Raw genomic sequence first — 17,023 nt, 5'->3', positions numbered from 1 at the left:
GAACTGGATCCTGGCTCTGCCATTTAGTAGCTGTGTAATCTTAGGCCAACAAATTAACCCACACTGGATCTCCATTCCCCCCCTTACAAAATAAAAGGATGAATGACATAAGCTTTTGTCTCAAACTGATGTATTTGTGACATGTTGTTCCACAAGACATAAACAGGTCTACTACAAAAGAGCACACAAATGATTTGGGAAGTTCTAGAATAAAGTTAATAGGTTTTACCCAAAGTTAGGTGTTACTCAAAGTTATCTGCGTGTTAATAGGTGTTACTCAAAGTTATCTGGTCAGGAAATAGGAAAATTTCCCAAACTGTGCAATGGAATGTAATTTGAGAAATATTTAAGAATACTTCCGGCTTTAAACATTTATAACCAACTTTCTAATTAGAATCAAACTAAAATCTTTTTATCTTCTCTAGCCCTACCAAATACCTTATTTGATCATTTTGCTTTTAAGAGAACCAGTTAAATTACAGACATATATATCTGGGATCTAGAATATATATACATTTAATCCAATCTTCTATAAATATATATGAATATTCCTCATAACAAAAGTTGAGGGGAAATGGTGCAGTAACAGATCACATAACCTGAGTTTCCTAACCATGTAGCACCTTTTTTTTTTTTTTTTTGAGACGGAGTCGCGCTCTGTCGCCCAGGCTGGAGTGCAGTGGCCGGATCTCAGCTCACTGCAAGCTCCGCCTCCCGGGTTTACGCCATTCTCCTACCTCAGCCTCCCGAGTAGCTGGGACTACAGGTGCCCGCCACCTTGCCCGGCTAGTTTTTTTTGTATTTTTTAGTAGAGACGAGGTTTCACCGGGTTAGCCAGGATGGTCTCAGTCTCCTGACCTCGTGATCCGCCCGTCTTGGCCTCCCAAAGTGCTGGGATTACAGGCTTGAGCCACCGCGCCTGGCCAATGTAGCACTTTTAAACAAGTCAGTTTTCCCCTATAAAATCCGTTTCCTCAGTCATGACATATTAAAAGTATCTACAATTGACTGGGCTGTTCAGAGGATTAAAATAGATAACACAGGCCGGGCGCGGTGGCTCAAGCCTGTAATCCCAGCACTTTGGGAGGCCGAGACGGGCGGATCACGAGGTCAGGAGATCGAGACCATCCTGGCTAACACGGTGAAACCCCGTCTCTACTAAAAAATACAAAAAAAACTAGCCGGGCGAGGTGGCGGACGCCTGTAGTCCCAGCTACTCGGGAGGCTGAGGCAGGAGAATGGCGTAAACCCGGGAGGCGGAGCTTGCAGTGAGCTGAGATCCGGCCACTGCACTCCAGCCTGGGCGACAGAGCGAGACTCTGTCTCAAAAAAAAAAAAATAGATAACACATATAAAATGCTTAACACAGTATTTGTGATAGTCAGGAAAGTGCTCAACAAATGGTAGCTAACATCATTAAAACAGCACTAGAAGTCATTACCAATTAATACTACAAACCAAAACATTAGGCAGGGTGCAGTGGCTCATGCCCATAATCCCAGTGCTTTGGGAGGTCAAGGCTGGAGGACGGCTTGAGGCAAGGAGTTGAAGACTAGCCTGGGCAACATAGCAAGACACTGTCTCTACAAAAATTAAAAATAAAAAAAATTAGCTGGCTATGATAGCATGCACGTCCAGTCCCAGCTATTCAGGAGGCTGAGGCGAAGGATCACTTGAGCACAGGAGGTTGAAGCTGTAGTGAGCTATGAAAGTGCCACTGCATTCCAGCCTGGGTGACAGAGCAATACTGTCCCTCAAAACACAATAACAATTAAAAATATTTACCATAGCCAGAAACCAAAATAATGCAAAGTAAACAAGATGCCAGTTTTCACTTGTCAAACTAAAAACTAATTTTATTTATTTATCTTTATTTTTTTGAGATAGCTTTGCTCTGTCGCCCAGGCTGGAGTGCACTGATGCAATCTCAGTTCACTGCAACCTCCGCCTCCAGGGCTCAACTAATTTTCCTGCCTCAGCCTCCCCAGTAGGTGGGACTACAGGCACACACCACTGCGATGGCTAATTTTTGTACTTTTTGCAGAGATGGGATTTCGCCAGTTGCCCAGGTTAGTCTTGAACTCCTGAGTTCAAGTGATCCAGCTGTCTCGGCCTCCCAAAGTGTTGGGATTACAGGCGTGAGCCATGGTGCCCAGCAAAACTAGTTTTAAATATAGTAAAAGTAACCAAATCTGGGCACAGCAGCATGTACCTGTAGTCTTAGCCACTTGGGAGGCTGAGGTGGGAGGGTTTCTTGAGCCAATGAGTTCAAGGCCCACCTGGGTAACACAGCATGACCCTATCTCTAAAAAAATAGTAATAATAAAACAATGGCCAGGCACAGTGGCTCACACCTGTAATCCTGCACTTTGAGAGGCTAGCGCAGCAAATGGCTTAATCTCACAAGACCAGCCTGAGCAACATGGCGAAACCCCATCTCTACTAGCCTGGCATGCTGGCGCATGCCTGTAGTCCCAGCTACTCGGGAGGCTGAGGTAAGAGGATCACTTGAGCCTGGGAGGCGGAGGTTGCAGTGAGCCAAGATTGTGCCACTGCACTTCAGCCTGAGCGACAGAGTGAGACCTTGTTTCAAAAAAAAAGAAAAGAAAAAGACAAAAATGAAAAAGGTAGGAAATACCAAGTGTTAGGAAGGATATGAACCAACCTAAACTCACATTGGATGCTATGGGAGTATAAATTTATACAACCATTTGGAAAACTGGGTGGCAATATCCATTAGAGCCCATAAATTCCACTCTGAAATATATACCCATCAAACCTATATACATAAAACCATGGGCAGTGGCTTATGCCTATAATCCCAGCACTTTGGGAGGCCAAGGCGGGAGGATTACTGGAGGCCAGGAGTTTGAGGCCAGACTGGACAACATAATGAGATTCTGCTCCTATAAAAAATTTAAAAATAAAAATAAAAAATTAGCTGGGCATGGTGGTGCATGCCTGTAGTCCTACCTACTTGAAAGACTAAGAAAGGAGGATTGCTTGAGCCCAGGGGGTCAAGGCTGCAGTGAGCTATGATCACTCCATTACACTCCTGCCTGAGCAAAAGTGAGACCCTGCATTTATTTGAAAACAAAAATTACATATATAATCAGAAAAAATTTGCTACAAAGTTCTTAGCCACACTATTTATAATAGCCCCAAACTGAAAACTATACATAGGTCTGCCAACAGAAGAATGCATAACTAATTATGGTATATTCACAAAATGAAAACTACAATATGATGTATTGAGAATGAAAATGTTACAGCTATAAGCAACAACATGAACATAATGATAAAATGTTGAGTTAAGCCAGATATAAAAGAGTACAAACTGCATGATTCTATTTTTAGAATCTACAAAAAGCAGTTCAACTATTTAAAGGTCAGAATAATGGTATCCTGAAGGAGGTGGGATATGTTCCCTTGGTGAAGGGAACATTAAGGGAGTTTCTGGGATGCTAATGTTCTGTTGCTTGACATAGGTGCTGAATGGTTGCTTGATATGGGTGTACTCAATTTGGGAAAATTCACTGAGATGGACATTTGTGATAGGGACACGTTTCTGTATGCATTTTATACTTAAATAAAAAATATTTGGCCAGGCATGGTGGCTAATGCCTGTAATCCCAGCACTTTGGGGAGCCGAGGCGGGTGGATCACCTGAAGTCAGGAGTTCAAGACCAGCTTGGCCAACATGGCAAAACTCTATCTACACTAAAAATACAAAACTCAGCCAGGTGTGGTGGAGGGTGCCTGTAATCCCAGCTACTCAGGAGGCTGAGGCAGGAGATTCACTTGTACCTGGGAGGCGGAGGCTGCAGTGAACCGAGATCACGCCACTGCCCTCCACTCTGGGCAACAGAGGGGGACTCTGTCTCAAAAAAAAGAAAAGGAGTACCCCTTACACAAGGGGAGTTATATTAAAACTGTTATAAAAATAACTAAATAAGACCAGGAGCAGTGGCTCACGCCTGTAATCCCAGCACTTTGGGAGGCCGAGGCGAGTGGATCACAAGGTCAGGAGTTTGAGACTAGCCTGGCCAACATGGTGAAACCCTGTCTTGACTAATGATACAAAAAATTAGCCAGGCGTGGTGGCGCGCGCCTGTAAGCCAGCTGCTTGGGAGGCTGAGACAGGAGAATCATTTGAATCTGGGAGGCAGAGGTTGCAGTAAGCTGAGATCACACCATTGCACTCCAGCCTGGGTGACAGGGTGAGACTGTCTCAAAAACAAAACAAAATAAAAAACAAACAAAAAACTAAATTAAGATTATCTTCTAACTGGCCTTAAAAAAAACACTAAAATTTAAAAAAGAATGAATTACTAGAAAAAAAAGAAAGTGGGCCAGGTGCAGTGGATCACACCTGTAATCCCAGCACTTTGGGAGGCTGAGGAGGGCGGATTGCTTGAGCTCAGGAGTTTGAGACCAGCCTGGCCAACATGGTGAAACCCCGTCTCTACTAAAATACAAAAATACAAAAAAAATTAGCCAGGCATGGCGGCGTGCACCTGTAGTCCCAGCTACTCGGGAGGCTGAGGCAGGAGAATTGCTTAAACCCAGAAGGCAGAGGTTGCAGTGAGCCGAGATCACGCCACTGCACTCCAGCCTAGGTGACAGTGCGAGACTCCATCTCCAAAAAAAAAAAAAAAAGAAAAAAAGGAAAGTGAATTTAACCAGAGACAGTTAACACATTAGAGCCCTAATCCAGTGGCCCAACAGCCACAGAAGACAGAGAAAATTATGTTTAAAGAAACAAAAGGAGAAAGTGAGAGTGTGAGGGGAATTTCCAGAGCTAAAAAATATGTCAGCAGAATAGAGACAAGTGAATGACCGGTACAATAAATTTAAGAGTCACAACCAGATAGATTACTGGAAAAAATTTCAAATAACAATTTTTCGGCCAAGCGCGGTGGCTCACGCCTGTAATCATAGCACCTTGGGAGGCTGAGGTGGGTGGATCATGAGGTCAGGAGATCAAGACCATCCTGGCTAACACGGTGAAACCCTGTCTCTACTAAAAATACAAAAAATTAGCCGGGCGTGGTGGAGGGTGCCTGTAGTCCCAGCTACTCAGGAGGCTGAGGCAGGAGAATGGCATGAACCCGGGAGGTGGAGCTTGCAGTGAGCCAAGATTGCACCAGTGCACTCCAGCCTGGGTGATAGAGTGAGACTCCATCTCAAAATAAATAAATAAATAAATAAAAATTAAAAAATAATTTTTCAACTTCTAATATCTTCCACAGACGAAGTAAAAATAGATCACCTACTAAGGAAAGAGAATCAGATTAGCATCAAACTCATGAGCAATAACAAATGACAAAACAATAGAATGATGTGTTCAAAGTTCTGAGGAGAAATGATTTATAACCTAGAACTGCATCTTCTGGATACTAAATCATTTAGTATCACTTAAGGCATTTCTGATATAATGTAACATATGAAACACTGAAAAACTTTGCATTCTGCATACCTGCACACTGAAACTTATAGGGCTTATGGAAAAAAATGGTTGGAATAGACCACTCGTGCAACCTTGTTTCCTGATGACCAACAAAACCCAAACAATCCAAATAAAAATACGAACAATTCTGAAAAGGTATATAAAGTTCCTAACAAACATTTCACCCTAAAATTTTTTTAAAAGAAAAGAGGGATAAGTGGTTGAAGCTGGTAAATTATGGAAATAAATTTAAAATGCACAAGGGAAAGGTACATGCAATAGGTATTCCGAGAGAGAACTCATAGCCAAACTGAACTAAGAAGATGAAGGCTGGGCACCTTGTGTCACAGTGCTTAATTCCGTGGTTTGTTATATTCAGCTATGTTTTTAGTGTGCTTTGCTTCAGCTGCCATTTGTTGATGGACCAAAACAATTTTCAGGGGAAAAAAAGTCACATATAAAAAAAGTCACATATCCATTCTGATATAATCTGTTGTAGCAAGCAGAACAGACTACATTACTGTTTAGTCCATCATTTGTCTTTAACCTTGCTTGTGGTCTTCTGATATGGACATTTTTTAACTTTCAGTCATGGCGTTTTCCTAAAATTATGGTTTATGTTTTTGCAGTCTTAAGAATTCCCCACTTCAAGATCAGAGATATTCCCCCACATTTCCTTCTAAAGTTTAAGCTTTGCTCATTAAAGTTTTCAATCCATCTACAAATATTATTATGTATAGCACACAGCAGAGATTCTACATATAAAGCTATTGCCCAAATACTATCTTACTGATCAAAGCCACCTTTTCCTCATTCATTTGCAATGTCACGTCTATCAAAGATAAAAAGTTCCAAAATATACGTGGAACTATTTCCGGACTCTATAGTATATTCTAGTCATTTATCTACTGCTGAATGAACACAATATGATTTGGCCAGGTGCAGTGGCTCATGCCTGTAATCCCAGCACTTTGGGAGGCCGAGGTGGGAGGATCAATTGAGGTCAGGAGTTCAAGACCAGCCTGGCCAACATGGTGAAACCTGTCTCTACTAAAAATACAAAAATTAGCCAGGTATGGTGGCAGGTGCCTGTAATCCCAGTTACTCAGGAGACTAAGGCAGGAGAATCACTTGAACCCAGGAGGCGGAGGTTACAGTGAGCCAAGATGGCGCCACTGCACTCCAGCCTGGGAGATAGAGGGAGACTCCGCCTCAAAAAAAAAATAAAAGCATATGATTTTTTAATTTTCATCTTGTATGTTTGTATTTTTAATAACATTTTGACAGGAAAATCAAAGAAGCCAACCATACTATTTTAATTACTATTGTTTCCTAATATCTCATTATATCTGATAGGGTTGTGCTATCTCTATGTTCTTTTTCAAATATTTTCTTAGTTATTCATAGTCATTAACTCTTCATTAGAATTTTTTAATCCATTTTTCAAGTTCTACCAAAACATCATGTTGGGACTTCACCAGAACTGTATGTTTAGAACTGTGTGGAGAAAATTGATACCTTAAATTTACTAAATCTTTCTAACCATAAATGTCATGTTCTCTTATGCTTTTCAATAAAGTTTTGTAATTTTCTTCAAGAAGCTGTGTATATTTTTATTTTTTAGTCCAAAGAACTTTATAATTTTGTTGCTATTGTAAGTGAGGTTTTTCTTTTATTAAATGTTTTATCTGATTGATTACTGCTGGCATAAAGATATGTTGTTGATTTTTGTCTGTTCTTGCATCAAATCTCTCTGTACTCTTGTTTCTCTCGCTTTTAATCGACAAGTTATGACATTTTATCTCTTCCTTTTCCATCTCTGTGTATCTTATTTCTTCTTTTCTCATTGAATTGTCTGAAACACAATGTTAAATGTCAGGGGTGATGCGGACATCTTTGACTACTTCCTAACTAGAAAAGCACCTAAAGTTTACAACTAGGTATATTTGCTATAGATTTTAGGGAAGCCACCCTTAAGGTAGATTTTTTTGTTTGTTTGTTTTTTAAGTTTTAGGCCAGGCCCCGTGGCTCATGCATGTAATCTCAGCACTTTGGGAGGCCGAGGTAGGGGGATCACTTGACCTCAGGAGTTCGAGACCAGCCTGGCCAACATGATGAAACCCCGTCTCTACTAAAAATACAAAAATTAGCCAGGCATGGTGGCGTATGCCTGTAATTCCAACTATCTGGGGGGCTAAGTCACCAGAATTGTTTGAACCCAGGAGGCAGACATTGCCGTGAGCCAAGATCAGGCCCCTGCACTCTGGCATGGGTGACAGAACTAGACTCTGTCTCCAAAAAAAAAAAAAAGAAAAAGTTTTTGAGCCTATTCCTAATTTGCTATAAAGTTTTCAAAAGCTCAGCATGTATTCTGGTCTTAAAAAAAAAAATTGTAATGATAAAAAGGGATAAAAAAATGTTATTTAGTGGAAAATTGCTGTTTATTGATTGTATTCCTTGAAGGACAAACCTTTTTCTTTTTTCTTGGTGCCTTGAATATCAGGTACACAAAAATGTTTAATCAAATGCTGAATGAGACCAGACACAGTGGCTCACACCTGTAATCTCAACACTTTGGGAGGCTGAGGCAGGAGGATCACTTGAGCCTAGGGGTTCAAGACCAGCCTGGGCAACATTGTGAGATTTCCCCATCTCTACAAAAATTTTTAAAAATTAGTGAAGTGTGGTGGTGTGCACCTGTAGTCTCAGCTACTTGCAAGGATGAGGCAGTAGGATTCCTTGACTCCAGGAGTTCAAAGCTACAGTGAACAGTGATCACACCACTGAACTCCAGCCTGATCAACAGAGTTAAATTAAAATTAGTCTCTAACCAAAAAATGAAAAATAAACAAACGCTAAAGGAATTTTTACTAAAAAGGAGAAACAAAGCCAATAATTTCTATTCAGCATTTACTTTCAAAAATACTGACACACAACTAATAAACTGAATGGTCTGGATTCAAAATATATATACACACACACACACACACACACACACATATATAGGCTATAAAAACAAAGCAAATATTTAAAGGCAGAAAAATATAGAAAAGCAAAAAATCAATTTAGATCACAAAACGATTTTGTTAGAAAATCCTAAATTGGCAGGGCATGGTGGCTCACACCTGTAATCCCAGCACTTTGGGAGGCCAAGGCAGGTGGATCACCTAAGGTCAGGAGTTCGAAACCAGCCTGGCCAACATGGTGAAACCCCACCTCTACTAAAAATAAAAATTAGCTGGGCGTGGTGGTGCACACCTGTAATCCCAGCTACTCGGGAGGCTGAGGCAGGAGAATCACTTGAACCTGGGGGATGGAGGTTTCAGTGAGCCGAAATAGTGCCACTGCACTCCAGCCTGGACAACGGAATGAGACTTTCTCAAAACAAAACAAAACAAAACAAACAAACAAAAACAAAACAAAACAAAAACAAGAAAAGAAAACCCCAAGTTAACCTCCAGAATTATTACATGTGATAAATCAGGTGACAAACTGTACAATACAAACTCTTCAAATATTAATTGCATTACTACAGACTAGTGATATTATTAAAAACATTCATACAAGAAACTAAAAAAAGGTCAGGTGTGGTGGCTCACACCTGTAATACCAGCACTTTGGGAGGCCAAGGTGAGAGGATCACTTGAGTCCAGGAGTTTGAGGCCAGCCTGGGTAACATAGCGAGACCTCCTCTCTACCAAAACAAACAAACAAACAAACAAAAAATCAGCCAGGCATGGTGGTGCACGTCTGTAGTCCCAGCTATTTGGGAGGCTGAGGTGGGAGGATTGCTTGAGCCTAGGAGGCTGAAGCTGCAGTAAGCCATGATTATGCCCCTGTACTCCAGCCCGGGCAACAGAGTTAGACCCTGTCTCAAAACAAACAAGCAAAAATGTAATATGGAAAAATGCATGCAGCCTTGCTAGCAACTAAAGAAATACATTTTAATGTGACTTCTAGACACCATTGTGAACTGTATTAAAATAGCATAAAAATGCTTAAACAAAATTGGCAAAGATGATGGATTACAAATATACTTTTATAGTACTAATGGCATTTTGTAAATTAGCTCAGTTTTGGAGAAAGCAACATGACATGTATGAATATAGCAGTTACCATTTATTGAGTACATAATATGTGCTAGGTGCTAGGCTGGGTCCCAGAAACTATCCATTCATGATCTTGAATTCTTAAAAAAAAAAAAATTTCTTAATAAGTTCCTTTATTTCACAGATGAGGAAACTACGGCTTAAAAAGTAAAATGTTAATAAACCTATAAGAGTGAGGCGGGCAGATCACTTGAGGTCAGGAGTTTGAGACCGATCTGACCAACATGGTGAAACCCTGACTCTACTAAAAAAAAAAAAAAAAAAAAAGAAAAGAAAACAAAATTAGCCAGGAGCGGTGGTGCATGCCTGAAATCCCAGCTACTCGGAAGGCTGAGGCAGGAGAACAGCTTGAACCTAGGAGGCGGAGGTTGCAGTGAGCCAAGATTGCATGTGCCACTGCACTCCAGCCTGGACAACAGAGCGAGACTCTGTCTTTAAAAAAAAAGAAAAAAGAAACCTATAAGACATTGAAGCCCAGAAGATGCTTCTGTCATTCAAATACAAAGCCCTGCATGTTCCCTCCTACCTCGGGATCTTTGTTCAGAATGTTTCCTCTCCCCAGAATGTTCTATACACAAACACAGCCCTCCACAAATTAACACCTATAACTCACTTAGATCTCAGCAACAATATCGCTTCCTCAAGAAAGGGTCATCGATACTCACCCACTCACCCACTAGATCTGGTCCCTCTCTTATACTCTCTCAAAACCTATAAATTTGTAATTACACCATTTTTCTGAGTGTTTATTTTAATTTAAATATATCTCAGGCCAGGCACAGTGGCTCAGACCTGTAATCCCAATACTCCAGGAGGCCAAGACGAGCAGATCACTTGAGCTCAGGCGTTCGAGACCAGCCTGGCCAATATGGTGAAACCCAGTCTATACAAAAAACACAGTCCAGGCGCGGTGGCTCCCCCCTGCAATCCCAACACTTTGGGAGGCCGAGGTGGGCGGATCACCTGAGGTCGGGAGTTCAAGACCAGCCTGACCAACACGGTGAAACCCTGTCTCTATTAAAATTACAAAATTAGCCAGGCCTGGTGGTGCATGCCTGTAATCCCAGCTACTTGGGAGGCTGAGGCAGGAAAATCACTTAAACCCGGGAGGTGGAGGTTGTGGTGAGCTGAGATCGCGCCATTGCACTCCAGCCTAGGCAACAAGAGTGAAATTTCGTCTCAAAAAAAAAAAAATTAGTTGGGCATGGCAGTAGCACATGCCTGTCGTCACAGATACTGGGGAGGCTAAAGGGGGATCACTTGAGCCCAGGAAGGTCAAGGCTGCAGTGGGCCATGATCATGCCACTGCACTCTAGCCTGGGCAACAGAGCAACAGAGCAAGAAACTGTCTCAAATATATATATATATATAAAATAGTAAAATAAAATAGAGGTATTCAGGTCTTTTATCTCCAATTTTACTGTTCCTTCCTCTGTACAACCAAGCATGTTTCCATATATATATCTCAATCACTAACACCCAGCTCCAAAGGGGCAGGGATCCTATCTATTTGCTCTTTACAACATCCCTGGCACCTAACAGTGCCAGGCACCTATTAAGCAGTCACTAATATTTGCTAAAGCAATGAATGCCAATTTACCTTAATTTAAAAATTATTAAATCGCTTAACCAAAAGATATAATTGACAGTTCTCAAATCAAAACCATGAGCACGTTCCATGAACAAGACACTTCACTAGAGCTGCAACCATTCTTGTGTGATGTATCAGAAATATTTGTTTGTATCTACCCTTTGACCCAGCAATTCCATTTGTCAGAATTTAGCTGGCAGGAAAAACTCTCATATGTGAAACGATATATTAGTAGGCTTAAATAAGTAAAAGCAGATCTTGGATGCTGCCTTTATAAAGCTTGCAGTCTAACCAGTGAAAATGACATTGGTCAAATCATCTGATTCCAAAAATGTTGTGATTACAAACTGTGATAAGAGGTACAAAGAATGGCTGGGTGCAGTGGCTCACACCTGTAATCTCAGCACGTGGGAGGCTGAGGCGGACAGATCATTTGGGGTCAGGAGTTGGAGACCAGCCTGACCAACATGGTGAAACACCATCTCTACTAAAAATACAAAAAAATTAGCCAGGTGTGGTGGTGCATGCCTGTTCTTCCAGCTACTCGGGAGGCTGAGGCAGGAGAATCTCTTGAACCCATCGGGTGGAGGTTGCAGTGAGCCGAGACCGCACCACTGCACTCCAGCCTGGGCAACAGAGCAAGATTTCGTCTAAAAATAAAATAAAATGAAATAGAGATATTCAGGTCTTTTATCTCCAATTTTACTGTTCCTTTCTCTGTACAACCAAGCATGTTTCTTCAGACACAAAACGAATTATTCTCATCTCACTTTGGGCTGGAACAGAAAGGGCCAGACAGAATTATTTCAAAACAAAGCAGAAGTAGGAAGGAAAATGGTACAAATCAAGAATTACTAACACTAATTTTCATGTTTCTGAAAAGGCCTGTATCTTCAGAATAGGGCATTACCCTATAACCAAAAAAGTTCTGTTTACATTTCTCTCAACTTTAAACTAGCAGATGCTAGATGAATTTCCGTTACGCATTCTCCCAACAAAAGGCTAATCAACAATACTGGGAGAGTGAAAACAATAGTCCCACTCATCATGCTCCCAATTTCAGTATAAATTAAATAATTTAAAATCTGGCACTTAGTCTATCTATCTTCCTAGTCTATAATTGAGATCATTCCCCAAAAAAACTTAAAAAAAAAAATCAAAGGTTTTAAATTAGTCTTCAAGATTTAAAATGAAGTCAACCTTTTGTTGTATAATTAAATAGCACAGACTTTAGGAAACAAAATTATTTTAAAGTATATACTTAGAGCACAACTTCTCAAGTAACAAGATACCAATAAAGCTGTTAAAATTACAAAAAGCCAGATGCTGTGGCACTTACCTGTAGTCCCTGCTGCTCAGATGGGAGGACCACTTGAGGCCAGGAGTTTGAGATCAGCCTGAGCAACATAGCAAGACCCCATCTCTAAAAAATTTTAAACTATAAGAAATATATTGCCAGGCGCAGTGGCTCACACCTGTAGTCCTAGCACTTTGGGAGGCCGAGGCAAGCGGATCACTTGAAGTCAGGAGTTCAAAACCAGCCCAGCCAACATGGTAAATCCCTGTCTCTACTAAAAATACAAAAAATTAGCGGAGTGTGGTGGTGCACACCCGTAATCCCAACTACTTGGGAGGCTGAGGAAGGACAATCACTCGAACCAGGGAGGTGGAGGTTGCAGTGAGCCGAGACCACACCACTGCACTCCAGCCTGGGCAACAGAGCGAGATTGTCTCAAAAAAAAAAAAAATTATACATATATACACACACACACACACACACACACATATATATGTATATGTGTATATATATATATACACAGCCTGAGTAACAAAGTGAGACCCTGTTTCTAAATTAATTAATTAGGCCGGGGCCAGTGGCTCATGCCTATAATCCCAGCACTTTAGGAGGCCAAGGCGAGCAGATCACTTGAGCTCAAGGGTTCGAGACCAGTCTGGCCAATATGGTGAAACCTCATTTCTACTAAAAATACAAAAAAACAAAAATTAGCCGGACATGGTAGTGCATGCCTGTAGTCCAGCTACTTGTGCCTGTAGTCCCAGCTACTCAGGAGGACGAGGCAGGAGAATCGCTTAAATCCAGGAGATGGAGGTTACAGTGAGCCAAGATCCTACCACTGCACTCCAGCCTGGGCAACAGAGAGAGACTCTGTCTCAAAAATAAATAATTTAAAATTTTTTTAAATTAAGGATTAAAAAAAGTAAATATGAACTAAAAACTCAGGAATTGGATATTCAAGCTGGTCAAATAGGAAATTACACAAATTTGTGCTTAACAAGAAGTAGAAGTTCATTTTAAAAGATGCCTACTTACAGAGAGGCCTAAAAGCAAAAACAGATTAGATTTCCATTTTTAAGAGTTTAGCAAAGAATCCAACTTGTTATTATATGTAATTTTTTATTGCAATAGTAGCTTACTTCTGCCATGTACAAGAATTGGCCGGGCGCGGTGGCTCAAGCCTGTAATTCCAGCACTTTGGGAGGCCGAGACGGGCGGATCACGAGGTCAGAACATCGAGACCATCCTGGCTAACATGGTGAAACCCCGTCTCTACTAAAACTACAAAAAAAACTAGCCGGGCGAGGTAGCGGGCGCCTGTAGTCCCAGCTACTCGGGAGGCTGAGGCAGGAGAATGGCGTGAACCCGGGGGGCGGAGCTTGCAGTGAGCTGAGATCCGGCCACTGCACTCCAGCCCCGGCCACAGAGCGAGACTCTGTCTCAAAAAAAAAAAAAAAAAAAAAGAATTATTTCCTTGACTGTTCAAAACAAGGAAGAACAGAGGTTTCCAAGAGCCTTTGAAGATTACAGAATAAACACCAAAAGAGATAAACACCTTACTCCTACGGCAGTCTGTACTTTCTTCTGAAACCTTGCTTTGACTACCTGCTCAACTTTCATACTAATTTGTCTTAGCATGTTTTCAAAATATTACATCTGCCAGGTGTGGAGGCTCTTGCCTGTAACCCCAGCACTTTGGGAGGCTGAGGCAGGAGGACAGCTTGTGCCCAGGAGTTAGAGACTAGGTTGGGCAACAAAGCAAGTTTAAAAAAAAAAAAAAAAAAATTTTAACAGCCAGATATGGTGGTGAGTGCCTGTAGTCCCAGCTAATTGGGAGGTTGAGGTGGGAAGATTTCTTGAGCCTGGGAGGTCGCGGTTGCAGTAAGCTATGATCATGCCACTGCACTCCTCACAACAGAGCGAGACCCTATTTCAAAAAAAATAAAAACAAAATTACATCTGACCACTCTAAGGCATCTGACAATGCTGACTGCTTCCTTAACAGTCATTTGCAGATTATTTGAATCCTCAGTTTCCACTCACTTTATTCCTGGTGTTCTTCCTATCCTGTTCACTCCTTGTCAGGCTGCAATTTTCTCCACTCAGTATTTAAGTACGTATTCTCCAGCACTTTGCTTTATCTAGATGCTCTTCAATCTTTCCATTTATATACCTCACTCGGTGACTACGTCGACACCCACAGCTTTAGCTCCATGTATTCCAGATCTGCATATGGTATATACACTTAACTACTGAACACACAGTCAACAAATCTTACACACTGTCCTTAAAATGTCAGGAGTCTCTCTGCTCCATTCCTACTATCAATTCCTTAGTTCAGGTTCTAATCATTTCTCTCCCTGACACATCAATGAATGACCTCTTCACTAGTCTCACCACTACCAAGCTGAAAACCCTGCTATGAAGGTAAATTTTCTAAAAATGAAATGTGACCATGCTGCTCCTCTGCCAAAAATTATTTACTAGGTCTAGTATTATTCATTAGGTTATCTAATTATTTAATAGGTTTTCAGGAAAACGCTCAAATTAGCTTACACAGTAAGTTCCTGCCAATAACTCTAAAAGCTCCATCTCCACTATGCTGTCTTTGGCTCCAGCCAAATTTCAAAGTCCAGCTCACATTCATCCTCTGTACCCTCCTTGACTCTGGCATTCACCACAAACCCTGAACACAAACGCTGACCTAAGGCGTTACTTCATCTAGGAAATCATCCCTATCCTTTAAGCTAATTTAGATACCTGCTCTAGATGCTCACATAAAATATCTTCTGTATCAATCACACTCATGTATAGGTCTCTCCAGCGGACTATTAACAGTCTCCAGGGAAACAGTACTTAGTAGTCCCTGCACCAGACAACTAGAAAGCATTCAACAACTGCAGGGAATGAATGGGGATTAAATGGGAATTTGTATTTTAGTAATGTTATTCTAATGATAATGAACTTGCTCCTTTAACTAGGAGAGTCAGTAGTCAAATCCTGTACTGTCATTGAAATGGCAATTAAAATTTTTCATTTTCTAACTGATCCACAGTAACCCAAAGTCCTTATCATTTCAACTCTCTATTCATGAATCAAAAATTGATTTTGTAGCCAAATATAAATTTCTTTAAAGGCACAGGTCTGTCCTTTGTGAAGAAGGCAGGGTAAATGACATAGATAACTATGTTACTTAAAAAATAGGTCAGGCGCCATGTCTCATGCCTGTAATCCCAGCACTTTGGGAGGCCACGGCAGGAGGCCAAGGCAGAGGATGACTTCAGCCTGGGAGTTCAAGACCTGACTGGGCAACATAGTGAGACCCTGTCTCTATAAAAAAGAAAACAAAATTAGCCAGGCATGGTGGCATGCTCCTGTAGTCCCAGCAACTTGAGAGGCTGAGGCGGGACGGTTGCTTGAACGGGGGAAGTCAAGGCTGCAATGAAACGTGATCACACCACTGCACTCCACCCTGGACAACAGAGCAAGACCATGTCTCGAAAAAATAATAATTTTTAAAAATTCTCTCCAATTCCCCCACTAAACTCCAACTGATTAAGATCCTGTTCCTCCATTACCACCTCTTCCAAATTAAACTTTTTTCTCCCTCTGCCTATTCTTTAATTCATTGTTCAGGCAGAACTGTCTAAGCATAATGAGTTGATTTGAGAAAGGTCCTGAATTAAATACAATCATCTCCAACATTTTCCACAGTCTTGAGGTCAAACCAAATTATAGTCCTTGATTTAAAATGTCCCACAAGGGAAGTGGACTAGAGTAATCTACACGGAATTTTGGGGAGTGCTAAAAAATTACAATGAGGCCCATGAGGTCAATGACCCAAAGGATAATTAGAATGATTCTATCTAAAAAAATACCTGCTTTGTATATATACAGTTAGCAGCTATTACAACTTCCTCTCACCTTGCCCTCCTCCCTCCCTTTTATCTACCCACTGCCAACACAGCACTTAAATTTTTTTATATATTGGAAAGGGACCAAGTTATGCTAGATTAAAGGTGAAAGATCTATATTGTGCCCTAGACACCTCCAAACCTTTTTTTTTCATGTCAAATGGGTAATATGTTGACCTTGTAACAAGGTTTGAGGGTGGCACATCTCACACATGCCTGTGAACACTCAATCATCACATTATGAACTACAAAAGGATCCCTCAAAACATTTCTCTAAGAATCTGCATTTGTTGCACAAAATAATAAGATGTCATTCATCTCCCTTAAAGAGCGAAAGCGTAACTGGCATAATCTCTATCATGAAAATCCACACACTCTTGGCTCACACAACCAGCACAAAATAGAAATAAAGTAGACAGTGCAGTTAAGATTGGGGAACAAAATGAGAAGAGTTGGTATCAAGAAAACAACCAGAGTAAGGGCATTTGCAATTAAGACCCAAAAATTCAATCCATCCTTTACAAAATTATAGAGCCTTACCTCAAAAAAAAAAAAAAAGTGGAAGGAGAATGAAATACATTTAGAAGGTTAGTCAATTCTTTTCGGTTGTTTGCAAGCACACGTAACTTTCTTTTTTTTTTTTTTTTTTTTTTTTTTTTTTTT

General features: G+C 40.9%; 1 protein-coding gene and 1 non-coding gene across 4 annotated transcripts in view; both read right to left on the bottom strand.

Annotated features, from left to right (window-relative positions):
• RNF138 (ring finger protein 138) overlaps positions 1-17,023 on the bottom strand; it is a 40,042-nt gene that overhangs the window by 20,480 nt on the left and 2,539 nt on the right. The gene's annotated exons all lie outside the window — the stretch shown is intronic.
• Positions 16,515-16,617, bottom strand: LOC112611759. The gene has a single exon (XR_003116737.1). It is a non-coding gene; the product is annotated as a small nucleolar RNA U13 (small nucleolar RNA).

This window comes from Theropithecus gelada, chromosome 18, assembly GCF_003255815.1.
Source record: "Theropithecus gelada isolate Dixy chromosome 18, Tgel_1.0, whole genome shotgun sequence".
In the NCBI taxonomy this organism is placed as follows: domain Eukaryota; kingdom Metazoa; phylum Chordata; class Mammalia; order Primates; family Cercopithecidae; genus Theropithecus; species Theropithecus gelada.
This window is presented reverse-complemented; position numbering and strand designations above follow the sequence as displayed.